The 13,797-nt window shown below is 42.5% G+C and overlaps 1 protein-coding gene and 1 pseudogene across 3 annotated transcripts in view; one reads left to right on the top strand and one right to left on the bottom strand.

The window, feature by feature from the left end:
• LOC126248170 (nuclear hormone receptor FTZ-F1 beta) overlaps positions 1-13,797 on the top strand; it is a 440,744-nt gene that overhangs the window by 119,066 nt on the left and 307,881 nt on the right. The window lies entirely within an intron of this gene.
• On the bottom strand, positions 10,100-10,217 carry LOC126249983 (5S ribosomal RNA; annotated as a pseudogene).

The following is a 13,797-nucleotide window of genomic DNA, read 5'->3' as shown; positions in this document are numbered from 1 at the left end:
TCACATGACAGGAATATGTTGTCGACCCACCCAACTTGCACAATTGGCGAATGGGTAAAAAGATTCTTCTACCTTGCCCGATTTAGGTTTTCTTGTGGATGTGATAATCACTCCCAAAAAAGTGATGAAAACATAAGAGTGTGTCACATAAACTGCAACAAATGAATGATTCAGTTTCACAGTCGCACAGTTTTCTCTGTGCTCTGTCAAAACATACGTTTTTCACGTTTTCAAATTTTTCCGTGTGTAGACCGTCAAATCCTACATATGTCCAAGCAAATCTGAACATGTCCTGGAATTTTGGAGAGCGAAGGTGATTATGGGTGAGTGCCTGAACTCTGATAATTGTCTGAAAATAAAAAGTTAAAATTTTGTACTGGAGGGAAGACTTGAACGAAGGACCTCTTGTTCTGCAGCTGCTCACGCTAACCACCGTACCACAGTACTCCTGACCCACATCATCCTCGATATTGCTTATGTTGCCCATGGACTACTCAGTTTGTATATTTTGCTTATTTTTTCATAGTTCCAAACAACTTCTTCCTGTTTTCTCGATTGATCTGTGTTCAGCTTTTCAAGGCCTATCCACTGTGCCAAATTATAACTAAATATGAGGGGGGTGCGATGGGGAGGTTCCCTTGTTAGAATCATTGCAAATCTTGAGGAGAGACGACTCAGTAAGGTGCCGACATATTTGGCATATTTTCATTGAATGTCGTATGGAATAATGTTCTGGGATAACTCAGTTAAAAGTCTTAGTTGGTCAAAAATGTGCTGTAAGAATAATATGTAGTGTTCACCGACAGTCACCTTGTAGACATCTGTTACGAAGTTGAGCATTTTGAGTACTGTTCCATAGCATATTTATTGCGTCGTGAAGTTTGTTCTAAATAATCCACTGCAGTCCAAAGGGAACATTGATGTGCATAATTATAATACTAGAAGGAAAAAATTACATTCACTACTCCATAGTAAGACTGTCTTAAGCACAAAAAGGGGTGCACAGTGCTTCAACCAAAATTTTTGATCACGTACCCAGTAACATAAAATGTCTGACGGGCAGCAAAGTAAAATTTGAAAACAATCTGAAGAACCTATTTCGTAGAAAAAATGTCTATTACTGCAACGTTTAAAAAGTGTTTGGTGGGAATAACTAACGCATACCTGCATAGTTACAAAAAAATAATAAAAATAAAAACTTGTAAATGATCAACATGTATTGATATTTACAAATAATTTGTGATGCGGGTATAAAATGATTCGTTCAACATCATTAATATTTATCGTGCAAATTGTCCATGGAAGATAAAGCTAACTAAGATCATCAATGGCAAACGAATAAAATGTCTTCCAGCGAATGAAGCTTAAGTGTCTCGTCATTCCGATAAGTGCTGAACACATCCTGCCACAGAGGTTTCTAGTGAATGACTGGTGGGAGGGGATGTCTTTTGACCTTCAGAGCTTTCCTCTTTCCTCCTGTACGCCTGGAAACAGCGAAACGACATTCTTATTATTCGAAGAGTACTACGAACGAATGAATGGTTCTTCTCTAGGTTGAGTCTCTTGCATTGTTACACTGTTGTTACAATGCTTTAAATTACCTCAGAGGCTTTCTTTCAACCTCTCCAGAGTTTCACCATGGCAACTATCATCGGTTAGTTAAGGAGTAGAATGCGCATGTGGCATACGAAGGTTGGGCAATCGAATTACATGTTCCACTCACCATAGCTGATGTTCGGTTAGCATAGCACATATACTGGTATTATCTGTACAAGAGACCATTAAATTGCAATTAATTTGTCCTTTATGGATCTGGTGCTTTGTTACTGAAGCTGGGAACTCGTAAGCTGCTGCAGTACATTTAAGACGGTACTAGATCTCATTAATATTAACTTCTTTAATGAGGTGGCTCCCAGGTATGAAATGCAGTCTATTCCTTAGGTGGCAGTTTCCAAACCAGTCATACGTGTCCTGTAGTGGATGCGATTTCATGTAATTTCACTGGACCCGTTAGTTTCCACGAATGCCGTCATGCAAATCACACATAATTCCAGATAAACTGCTGTTGACAGTCTAAAGTTAACATTGGAAGTCCAAGTTCAGATTCTGTGGAAACTGATACCAATAAGATAACTACACGCGTCCATTAACACAAAGGCATCTGACTCGGCGGTCACTGTACAGAGGAGGGGGGGTGGGGGGGAGGGTGGGGCGGGGGAGGGGGGGGAGAGCAGTTTCTTGTTACTGAGGTAACGAGTACTCTATTCTCTATTACTGAGGTAACGAGTACTCCATTCTCTAGGCTGCTGTCATCTCCACTACTGCCCATTAAAATTGCTACACCACAAAGATGGCGTGCTACAGAAGCGAAATTTAAGCGACAGGTGGAAGATGCTGTATATGCAAATGATTAGTTTTTCAGAGCATTCACATAAGGTTGGCGCCGGTGGCGACACCTACAACTAGCTGACATGAGAAAAGTTTCCAACCGATTTTTCATACACAAACAGCAGTTGACAGGCGTTACATGGTAAACCGTTGTTGTAATCCCTCGTGTAAGGAGGAGAAATGCGTACCATCACGTTTCCGACTTTGATAAAGTTCGGATTGTAGCCTATCGGCATTGGGGTTTATCGTATCGCGACATTGCTGCTCGCGTTGGTCGAGATCCAATGACTGTTAGCAGAATATGGAATCGGTGGGTTTAGGAGGGTAATACGGAACGCCGTGCTGGATCCCAGCGGCCTCGTATCACTAGCTGTCGAGATGACAGGCATCTTATCCGCATGGCTGTAACGGATCGTGCAGCCACGTCTCGATCCCTGAGTCAACAGATGGGGACGTTTCCAAGACAACAACCATCTGCACGAACAATTCGACGATGTTTGCAGCAGCATGGACTATCAGCTCGGAGACCGTGGCTGCGGTTACCCTTGACGCTGCATCACAAACAGGAGCGCCTGCGATGGTGTACTCAACGACGAACCTGGGTGCACGAATGGCAAAACGTCGTTTTTTCGGATGAATCCAGGTTCTGCTTACAGCATCATCATGGTCCCATCCGTGTTTGGCGACATCGCGGTGAACGCACATTGGAAGCGTGTATTCGTCATCGCCATACTGGCGTATCACCCGGCGTGATGGTATGGGGTGCCATTGGTTACACGTCTCGGTCACCTATTGTTCACATTGACGGCACTTTGAACAGTGGACGTTACATTACAGATGTGTTACGACCCGTGGTTCCCCCCTTCATTCGATCCCAGCGAAACCCTACATTTCAGCAGGATAATGCACGACCGCATGTTGCAAACCTGTACGGGCTTTTCTGGATACAGAAAATATTCGACTGCTTCCCTGGCTAGCACATTTTCCAGATTTCTCACCAATTGAAAACGTCTGGTCAATGGTGGCCGAACAACTGGCTCGTCACAATACGCCAGTCACTACTCTTGATGAACTGTGGTATCGTGTTGAGGCTGCATTGGCAGCTGTACCTGTACACGCCATCCAAGCTCTGTTTGACACAATGCCTAGGCGTATCATGGCTGTTATCACGGCCAGAGGTGGTTGTTCTGCGTACTGATTTCTCAGGATCTATGCACCCAAATTGCGTGAAAATGTAAATACATGTCAGTTCTAGTATAATATATTTGCCCAATGAATACCCGTTTATCATCTGCATTTCTTTTTAGTGTAGCAAATTTAATGGCCAGTGGTGTATATTACTGAGTGAGTATCCCAGAAACCGGTACCAGTTGCAGGTTCCCTATGTAACGGCTCTTACAGGGTGACAAATTAGTTACAAACTACGGCGTGCACACACTTTATTCAACATTTAAACGTCACTATAGATATTTGGTTGCAGATTATGACATGTTCGATATGCCTGCCACCATTGGCGATAATGTGGCGCACACGAATAGCGAAATTCTGGCATGACCTGCTGAAGTGTCGGAACATCGATGCTCAACAATGGTTTTGTGATTATATCTGTACACCTTGTCTTTAATATAGCCACACAAAAAGGAGTAGCACGTGTTCAGATCTGGAGAATATGGCGGCAAATCGGGGCCTCTGGGTACTACAGAGACAGAATGCAATCCCCAAAGTGCTCCTCCAGGATATCAGACACTCTTCTGCTTCGATAGGGTCGAGCTCCGTCTTGCACGAATCACATCTTGTCGAAATCAAAGCCACTTTTAATAATGGGAATGAAACCGTCTTCCAAAACACGTACAGTTCGGTAGTCATCGTGCCATCAAGGAATCTTGCACCGATTATTCCGTGACTGGACGTTGCGGATTCACAGTCCCCCCAAATGCGCCAAATTTGCTTATTGACGAACCCACCCAGATTAAAGTGGCCGACCACAACAAGGTGCGTGCGCATGCGCTCACTAATTCCCATCATGCCCCGCGGCCAACCGAGCAGTTTGAACGCCTTAACGCAAACCGTTCAGAAGTTACAACGATTTTATTTCATATGTTCAATAGTTTTCACCATGTATATGCTAGACGTTTAGGCACGCATTTCCGCTTACGACAGTCGTTACTGAACTCGTATCTTTGCGTATAAAGTAGGGGTAAGAGGAATTACGTTTAATGTGAGCAGCGAAGGCATGGCACGAGTCCTTCAAAAATGGTTCAAATAGCTCTGAGCACTATGGGACTTAACATCTGAGGTCATCAATCCCCTAGAACTTAGAACTACTTAAACATAACTAACCTAAGCACACCACACACGTCCATGCCCGAGGCAGATTTCGAACCTGAGACCGTAGCGATCGCGCGGTTCCAGACTGAAGCGCCTAGAACCGCAGGCCACACTGGCCGGCACGAGTCCTTCACTTGGCGGAATTCACACCTAAATCGCCGATTCCAACTGCCATGCTTTTCAATTTCTGCTCGTTTCTGGAATACTTTTGCGAAAAGTTTTAGCCCCAATATTAACAAACGTTGTATCATCTACTGTTCTTCTCAAAAGCTTCTGAACGCCGTTAAAAAATTATCGTCCCATTTAACCCTGTGAATATCAGTGACCATTTTATTAATGACCATTTTATTAATTTTCTTTTTAAGAACCAGTGTCATTAGCATGAAATCGTGAAACTACCAAAGCACTTGTAAGACAGATACATCTGCTGGATCACCGAGATACTTCTACGAGTGCAGTGTACTGAGGCAGTCAGTTCTAGCGTTCAAAGCAACAGTCGACGCGGAGATTGTGCTGCGTGATAGTGGAAAATTTTGACATTTTTTTAATAGTGACCATGTTGAGGAAATCACTAACAATGAAAGTAAGTGTATTTAAAGTTCTTATAACGTAATTTGAGTTTGTACTACTGCTTTCTGAGTGGTTTCGAAATAAAACCACTGGGGCAGTATGTAGTTTTGATACAAAATTTATTAAATTTTAGGCGCATTTGTTTTCGATATTATGAGTTCATGGAAGTTTCGAGATGTGGGATTGTGTCTACGAAAACTGCGTATTTTCTTCCAAACATATCAGCTGAAATGATGAGCGCTTGGAAAGTGTATGTCCTAGTGGTTCGAAGGTGAAACCACCTCCTTAAAACAATTTACCCTCCGCCAATTTCTTCTAGCATTCGTTGCTTACTACAATAATAAAGGCTGATTTGTGAAAAATTTTAAAAATGTGTCTTTTCATATTCATGGGTTGGTTGGTTAATATGGGGGAGGGGACCACACAGCGGCTTCATCGGCCTCATCGGGTTAGGGAAGGAAGTCGGACATGCCCTTTCAAAGTAACCATCCCGGCATTTGACTGAAACGATTTAGGGAAATCACGGAGAACATAAATCAGGATGCCCGGACGCGGGTTAGAACCGTCGTCCTCCCGAATACGAGTCCTGTGTGCTAACCACTGCGCCACCTCGCTCGCTCATAGATTTGGGTTCAAATGGCTCTGAGCACTATGGGACTTAACATCTTAGGTCATCAGTCCCCTAGAACCTAGAACTACTTAAACCTAACTAACCTAAGGACACCACACACATCCATGCCCGAGGCAGGATTTGAACCTGCGACCGTAGCGGTCGCGCGGTTCCAGACTGAAGCGCATAGAACCGCTCGGCCACTTCGGCCGGCATAGTTTTGGGACTCAAAGGGTTAAAAACCACTCTTTTCTCAATATCTCAGTTGATTCAAGACTTAAATGGTTTAAATTATCAAATAAGCAGCAACCAGCCGCAAAATCATGTTTTCTTTATTTACGTTTGCAAATCGATTTCAACTGATTAACAGCAATCATCGGTGCTATAAATACAAGAATAAAAATAAAAAAAATTAATAACACTGACCAAATGAATAAATGTACATAAAGCAACGTAAAACGAATTAAATGTATATAGACGCATTAAACCATTTAAAATGCTCATACAAATTTACCTTTCAACGAATATGTGCTCTGAGTAGTAACACTGTCTTAAGCAGAGGTCAAACATAACGTGATACATAGAGAATTGACTATGACAACGAGAAACCATAAGGGGGCGCTGCAAAGCAAACCCGCCCTCTATGCGAAAAGATACAGCTAAAATAAAAGTGAGAAGAATAAATGACATACAAAGTGAGGTAAAATATAATGATAAAATGTTGAAATATTTACAAAAATGGATATATTGACAAAGATTTTGTCAACCACATAGTACAGTTATATACGCCAAAAAGCGATTGTACAAATTAGTAAAAAAGGAACAAACATAGGTGAGAAGCACACCATAGAAAAAATTAAAAAAATTTTTTTTTAAAAATTTACAATTATTTATCATGTTATCGAAGAGCAAAATATCAAAAATGGTTCAAATGGCTCTGAGCACTACAGGACTTAACAGCTGAGGTCATCAGTCCCCTAGAACTTAGAACTAATTAAACCTAACTAACCTAAGGACATCACACCGTAGCGGTCGCGCGGTTCCAGACTGAAGCGCATAGAACCGCTCGGCCACTTCGGCTGGCTGCAAAAGTTAATCATAATGCCAAAACGTAAAACTCAGGGCACATATTCGTTGAAAGCTAAATTTGTATGTGCATTTTAAATGGTTTAATGCGTCTATATACATTTAATTGGTTTTACGTTGCTTTATGTACATTTATTCATTTGGTCACTGTTATTATTTATTTTTATTTTTATTCTTGTATTTGTAGCACCGATGATGGCTGTTAATCAGTTGAAATCGATTTGCAAAAGTCAATAAAGAAAACGTGATTTTGCGACTGGTTGCTGCTTATTTGGTAATTTTATGGTTTACTGTCGCTGCACAACTTGGGAACCACATGGAGCCCACCAGTCATTAAGTGGATTAACCGTGCAATAAAATTACGTGCCACTCAGCGTACTGTCATATGCCACAAATTTCATTTCGATATTTTCAACGGTTCGCGAAATAAAAGCGCCGAAAGTTGTAGGTGATTAATTCAGTACGTGTAAAGAAAAGAGAAAGTCATACTTCACAATTGCTAGCCAAATTGTTCTACAAGAGGTCTACAAATGTGAAAGAGTGTACGATTTTCCGTTCAGGAACACGGTCACTGTATGAAGGGTACGATCGAATGTAGACTGTCGCGTAATACACAAGTGCGCCTGCCACATGAAAGCGGGGTTGAGAGAGGCGACCGGTGAGCGAAGTGTTGAGAAGCAGAAGGCGCTTTGCAGAGCGCGGCTCGGCTGCCTGGCCTTACATGCAGCGGTAGCTGTAACCAGCAGCCACGTAAAAGTAGGACGGCGGGCGCCGTACCCGCACTCCTCCGTACTCCGCCTTTCCTAACCGACGCCGCCGCTTACACACGCCAGCACGCCGCTCAGAATTTAAATCGCCGGACCAGCTCTATTCCAATTACTCGCCATGACTTTTTCTGTAAAGCTAGGAATGCAGCCAGTTACTGGACGCCAGAAAGGGCAAGAACCTCATTGCATCAGCTCCGTTTCATCCAAGCACAAAGACGTTGCACAGCTCTCGTCTCGCGTTAGTGTCTGTGGGAAATGAAACCACTTCAGATAATACAGAACAATTTTAGCGTCCTTCTCCCTGTTCTTCATAGCCCCTTCTCATCAGGTAAGTCACGTTCTCTTAGCTTTAGAGATGGCTAAGTTTACTGTTGAGCAAGCAATAAAGGAAACAAAAGAAAAATTCGGAGTAGGAATTAAAATCCATGGAGAAGAAATCAAAACTTTGAGGTTCGCCGGTGACATTGTAATTGTGTCAGAGACAGCAAAGGACCTGGAAGAGCAGCTGAACGGAATGGACAGTGTCTTGAAAGGAGGATATAAGATGAACATCAACAAAAGCAAAACGAGGATAATGGAATGAAGTCGAATTAAATCGGGCGATGCTACAGGAATTAGATTAGGAAATGAGACGCTTAAAGTAGTAAATGAGTTTTGCTATTTGGGGTGCAAAATAACTGATGATGGTCTAAGTAGAGAGGATATAAAATGTAGACTGGCACTGGCAAGGAAAGCGTTTCTGAAGAAGAGAAATTTGTTAACATTGAGCATAGATTTAAGTGTCAGGAAGTCGTTTCTGAAAGTATTTGTATGGAGTGTAGCCATGTATGGAAGTGAAATGTGGACGATAAATAGTTTAGACAAGAAGAGAACAGAAGCTTTCGAAATGTGATGCTACAGAAGGATGCTGAAGATTAGATGGGTAGGTCACATAACTAATGAGGAGGTACTGAATAGAATTGGGGAGAAGAGAAATTTGTGGCACAATTTGACTAGAAGAAGGGATCGGTTGGTAGGACATGTTTTGAGGCATCAAGGGATCAGCAATTTAGCATTGGAGGGCAGCGTGGGGGGTAAAAATCGTAGAGGGAGGCCAAGAGATGAAGACACTAAGCAGATTCAGAAGGATGTAGGTTGCAGTAGGTACTGGGAGATGAAGAAGCTTGCACAGGATAGAGTAGCATGGAGAGCTGTATCAAAGCAGTCTCTGGACTGAGGACCACAACAACAAACAACAAGTTTATTTGTAAGTAACGTACACAGTAAGTGATTCCATCAAAAACCAGAGAAATTTTAAGGCCGTCACTATGAAAGTACAGCAGTGAGAATGATTGTGTTAAGAAAAATTGATTTCAACACACTGTCGGCACCATTAGAAACATAGCACAGCCTAGAATTCAGCAACGACAAGGATGGTAATCGACAGGTGTCTTACAGAACTGTCGGACGGAGTGGCCGAGCGGTTCTAGACGCTTCAGTCTGGAACCGCGCGACCACTACGGTCGCAGGTTCGAATGCTGCCTCGGGCATGGATGTGTGTGATGTGCTTAGGTTAGTTAGGTTTAAGTAGTTGTAAGTTCTGGGGGACTGATGACCTTAGTAGTTAAGTCCCATAAGATTTCACACACATTTGAACATTTTTTATACGTGTTGAAGAAAGTGTGTTCACGCCGTAGTTTGTACCATTCATTGATCCGTTATGCACATGATTGACTTAAAAGTCGGCGAAGTCCTACGTTCTGCCTCGACGAGCGCCTATTGTCTTACCATAGGGGGGCAGCGGAAGAAAAAATCTGTAAATCCTGTGGCACGCGATGTACTGAGAAGTTTCAATCCAGTAAAGAAGCTGCGTCAACGGATTAATCTTCGATGGATACCGGGCCACGATGAAATTAGAGGTAACGAATGTGCATGTCATTATGCTTAATCCTCCGATACAGTGATTTCCATATTAGACTCGCCAACAAAGCAAACAAAATGGACGAAGTTAGAGGATATGGATCATAGCATCAAAGGCGCATGGTATTGGTCAATACAGCAACAGATTCCACGCAGCATCTAGTTTCTCAACTAGCTAACGAGGGAAAATATCGTTACTGATAACAGTCAGGTCACGTGAATACTAATAAAGCAAGATCATCATGTATCATGCACTCGTCATCAGGCCACAAGTGGACCATCGGGACCATACGGCCGCCGTGTCATCCTCTGTGGAGGATGCGGATACGAGGGGCGTGTGGTCTGCACTCCGCTCTCCCGGTCGTTACGATGGTTTTCTTTGCCGGAGCCGCTACTGTTCGGTCGAGTAGCTCCTCAATTGGCATCACGAGGCTGAGTGCACCCCGAAAAATGGCAACAGCGCATGGTGGCCTGGATGGTCACCCATCCAAGTGCCGGCCACGCCCAACAGCGCTTAACTTCGGTGATCTCACGGGAACCGGTGTATCCACTGCGGCAAGGCCGTTGCCCAATAAAACAAGATATTTGTTAAAATTAATTCCCTCTCCAAACTGTTACTCTTGACTCATCGACTACCACATTATAAATATACTAATATAACGTAACAAATACAATCATCCCAGAACAATTGCAGAGTGTGTTTCTACACTCATATATGCAAATACTGTGCTCATATCGCTCCACCAGCCACTAAGGACTTCCCATTACAATTCAGAGAGCGATTCTTCAAGGAGAAGTTAATGAACGCAATGTCACTCCCTACGTATTTACTGTTAAATGACAACAGCAATTTTACCGCAAAAAGTCAGACATACAGGGCGAGTCAGTGACGAAATATCGCGAAACAATTCGTTGGTAGAATTCTAGGCGCAGCTGCTAACGAAACTATAAACCTGGTAGAAAGTGAGAAAGAAAGAGAAACATTCACTGAATTCCAATGTGATGATGCTACAATAAGTCAACTAAATGAAAGAAAAGGGCAACTATTGTCACAGTGAATCACACTATGATTGCAGAGCCTGTTCCCACTCATAAATGCAAATACTGAGCTCATGTCGCCCCACCAGTCACTGAAGGACTTCCTGTTATATTTCAGAGAGCGCGTCTTCGAGGAGAAGTGAATAAACGGTACATTATTCCCTACGTAATTACTGTTTAATGTCAAAGGCAATATTATCACAGAAATTCAGACGTACAGGACGAGTGGATGATGATGTGAAAAACTTTCAGGGATGATGGGGAAGGGTAAATGTATCAGCCTGAGGTAAATGACATTGGTCCGGAAACAACCGAGATGAAAATTTTAAGAGAAAATCGTTCTGATAGCCCTGATAGTGGAATACATGTAGCGGTACAGTTGTTGCTAAGATTGTGGATTAGACAAATTTCAGAGACGGTAATATGGGCCAAAACAAGAAAAGAATGTCAGTAAACATGCGCTCTAAAATGCATACCTTAAGAACTAGGGCGTCTTTTCAGTGGAAGTGGTGTTTCGCAGCAGCGAAGATGAACGCATGCCCATAGCTCTTAAGGTATGCATTCTAGAGCCCATATTTATTTGACTTTTTTTCTTGTTTCGCTCCATACTACCACCTGCCCCACAGTCTTGGCAGCAACAGTACCAATACATATATTCCGCTGTCAGAGGTATCAGAACGATTTTCAATTAATTTTAGATTCAGTTGTTACCGGACCAGGGTCCCTTGCTTTGAATTGATACATTTATGCTTCACCATCATGCCTGGAAGTTTGTAGCATCATCGCGGAATCACTCTGTATATTAAAGCAATTGTCATTCCTACTCACCGTCAATGAATAAAACAGAAACAGGAAATGATCCCACTTCCTCCACCACACGTCATATTACATTTCTCGGAACACAAATACAGACAGCAGCTGCCGCCAAGAATTGTACCATGCTTGAGAAACTGGAAATCAGTACCATAAAAATTGATCTCGGCGCCTTTGACCGGTACATCTTTGACCTTTCAGCTCATAATGAGCTGGATAAGTTTTTTGGTACGTAGCTTGTTTGGATTGTCGTACTGATTCTCCAAGGCAGCCGAAGACTGCTGTGCGTTCAGCATGCTGTCACCCTGGAGACGCTGCAACCCACTGTATAAATCATGACCTCGCTGCTCCTTTATTCAAGCAGATCCTCAGCTACCACCACGAACCTCTCTCTACCGTGGAGAAAGCAGAAAATCGTCACAATCAATTACGCCAATTGCAGGACAGCGAAAACAGACGACAAAATGGTAACGCGTTTCAATTGACTCACGAAAAAACTAGTTAACCCTCAAACGTAAAAACTAAGAGACAAGTGTTGCCATCTGTTGCTCGGTACGGGAACTATCAAAAGTGACATTGGTCTCACATCTAAATATCACTTAGAGTTGAGACCAATGTCAATTTTGATAGTTCCCGTACCCAGCAACAGATGGCAACACTTATCTCTAAGCTTTTACGTTTGAGGGTTAGCCCGTTTTTCCGCACATATCGTCATTTATTTCTTTTCGCCATAAATACAGTTGCTAAACCATTCTGAAGCCGGCCAATAAGCCAAAAAAAAAAAAAATAGCAGCGTTGTCCCCATATAGTTTTTACGGTAATGTTTTTGTACCTCAGAGGTGTAACATTTTCAGCTAATAATCCATCGCTTTCCTCACCAATGACCGAATAATCCCAGTATGAAAGTGTTGGAGAGCAGCCGAACGTGCAAATTATTTCAAATATCTGTGTGTCGCCGGGGTAACTAAAAAAGACTGGCGTAAGTGAAGCGGTCATTGCTCTTGGATGTGCATACATAAGTCTTGCTGATATCAGGGCACATTAGAGATAAGAAGTGTAATTAGAAATGAAATGTGGTTTTAATTTAATTTGATGTAATCAATTTATAATGAATGTCTTGAAGTAGATGAGTAACATGCATTTTATGCAGTAAGACAGATCTTATTATGAAATTACAATATACCTTTCCTTTTTCTGTAGTAGTTAGCACGGTTTGCCAGGGTCACTAGAGAGCCAACCATACATATGGTGGCAAATACATAGAACTGTAAAATTAGTGGTCATTTGCGATCAGTGAATGAGCGAGTGCATGATGTTTTATGTCTCCTTTCCCAGTAATGAACCGGGAAACTATGCCATGTAAGGATTTCGAAATCATGCCCTAATTTGAAATAGACGATGAGCACACGCTTCGACGCAGAAAATAGTGGCCAGAACTCCTTCTGCCAATTTTCGTTTGACTCTCAGAGGATATACATCGACAAAGCGCGTTATTATGAGCATGCTCTCTTACCCAGAGCGAAGCGACTGGCGGTCACAGGTAGACACGCTGGAAGGTAGTGACGTGCCTCCATATTCTGTCTGCGACGATTTCTACTGCTGTTGAAAGCTACGATTTATGCTGTGAACACGACAATCAAACTATTCCCTTAAGATGTACTAATGAGTTAGTATCCTCGAATTTTGAGGCCAGAAAAATGTTTTGAAAGTTCTGATCGAGCCATCTATGGATATTTTTAATGGGTGTAGCAACTTGAATTATCTCGCTGGAAGATATCATCTTGCACAGGAAAGGCAACCGAGTATGGCTGAATGTAATCTCCGAAGAGGAATTCGCAACGAAAATAGCCAGGAGTGCCTTTATAGGGATTAATAAACGGGAGGCATTCGGTGAAAACCTTTCCCAGTCTATAAAAATACCCCCGACGCTTTGAGTTCTTATGGTTGTAGAATATACATTCTTAAACTTGTCTACCGAAGAGGTGGCACAGTGGCTTAGGAACACTGAACTCACAATCAGTATGTTCTGTATTCAAATCCTCATCTGGTAGTCAAGATTTGTTACCAGAATGCGGCAGGGCTTCCTTTTACACGGGCAGTTTCCTTGGTCATTCCGAACCTAAGCTATCTCTCAAATCTTTGTCGACGGGATGTTAAACTTTATTCTCCCTTCCTTTTCGATCGGTGATGCAAGAAAAGTGTCTGGTTGACATTCATTGTTTTCCAACTAACTAGGGCTCTTCCTTCAAGGCAGCGTCAGTATCGAATATGCAAACACCATCCATCTGCTGGTGAACC

This window comes from Schistocerca nitens, chromosome 3 (genome assembly GCF_023898315.1).
Source record: "Schistocerca nitens isolate TAMUIC-IGC-003100 chromosome 3, iqSchNite1.1, whole genome shotgun sequence".
Classification (NCBI taxonomy): domain Eukaryota; kingdom Metazoa; phylum Arthropoda; class Insecta; order Orthoptera; family Acrididae; genus Schistocerca; species Schistocerca nitens.
Note: the sequence above shows the minus strand (reverse complement) of the source record. Positions and strands in the feature narration are given on the sequence as shown.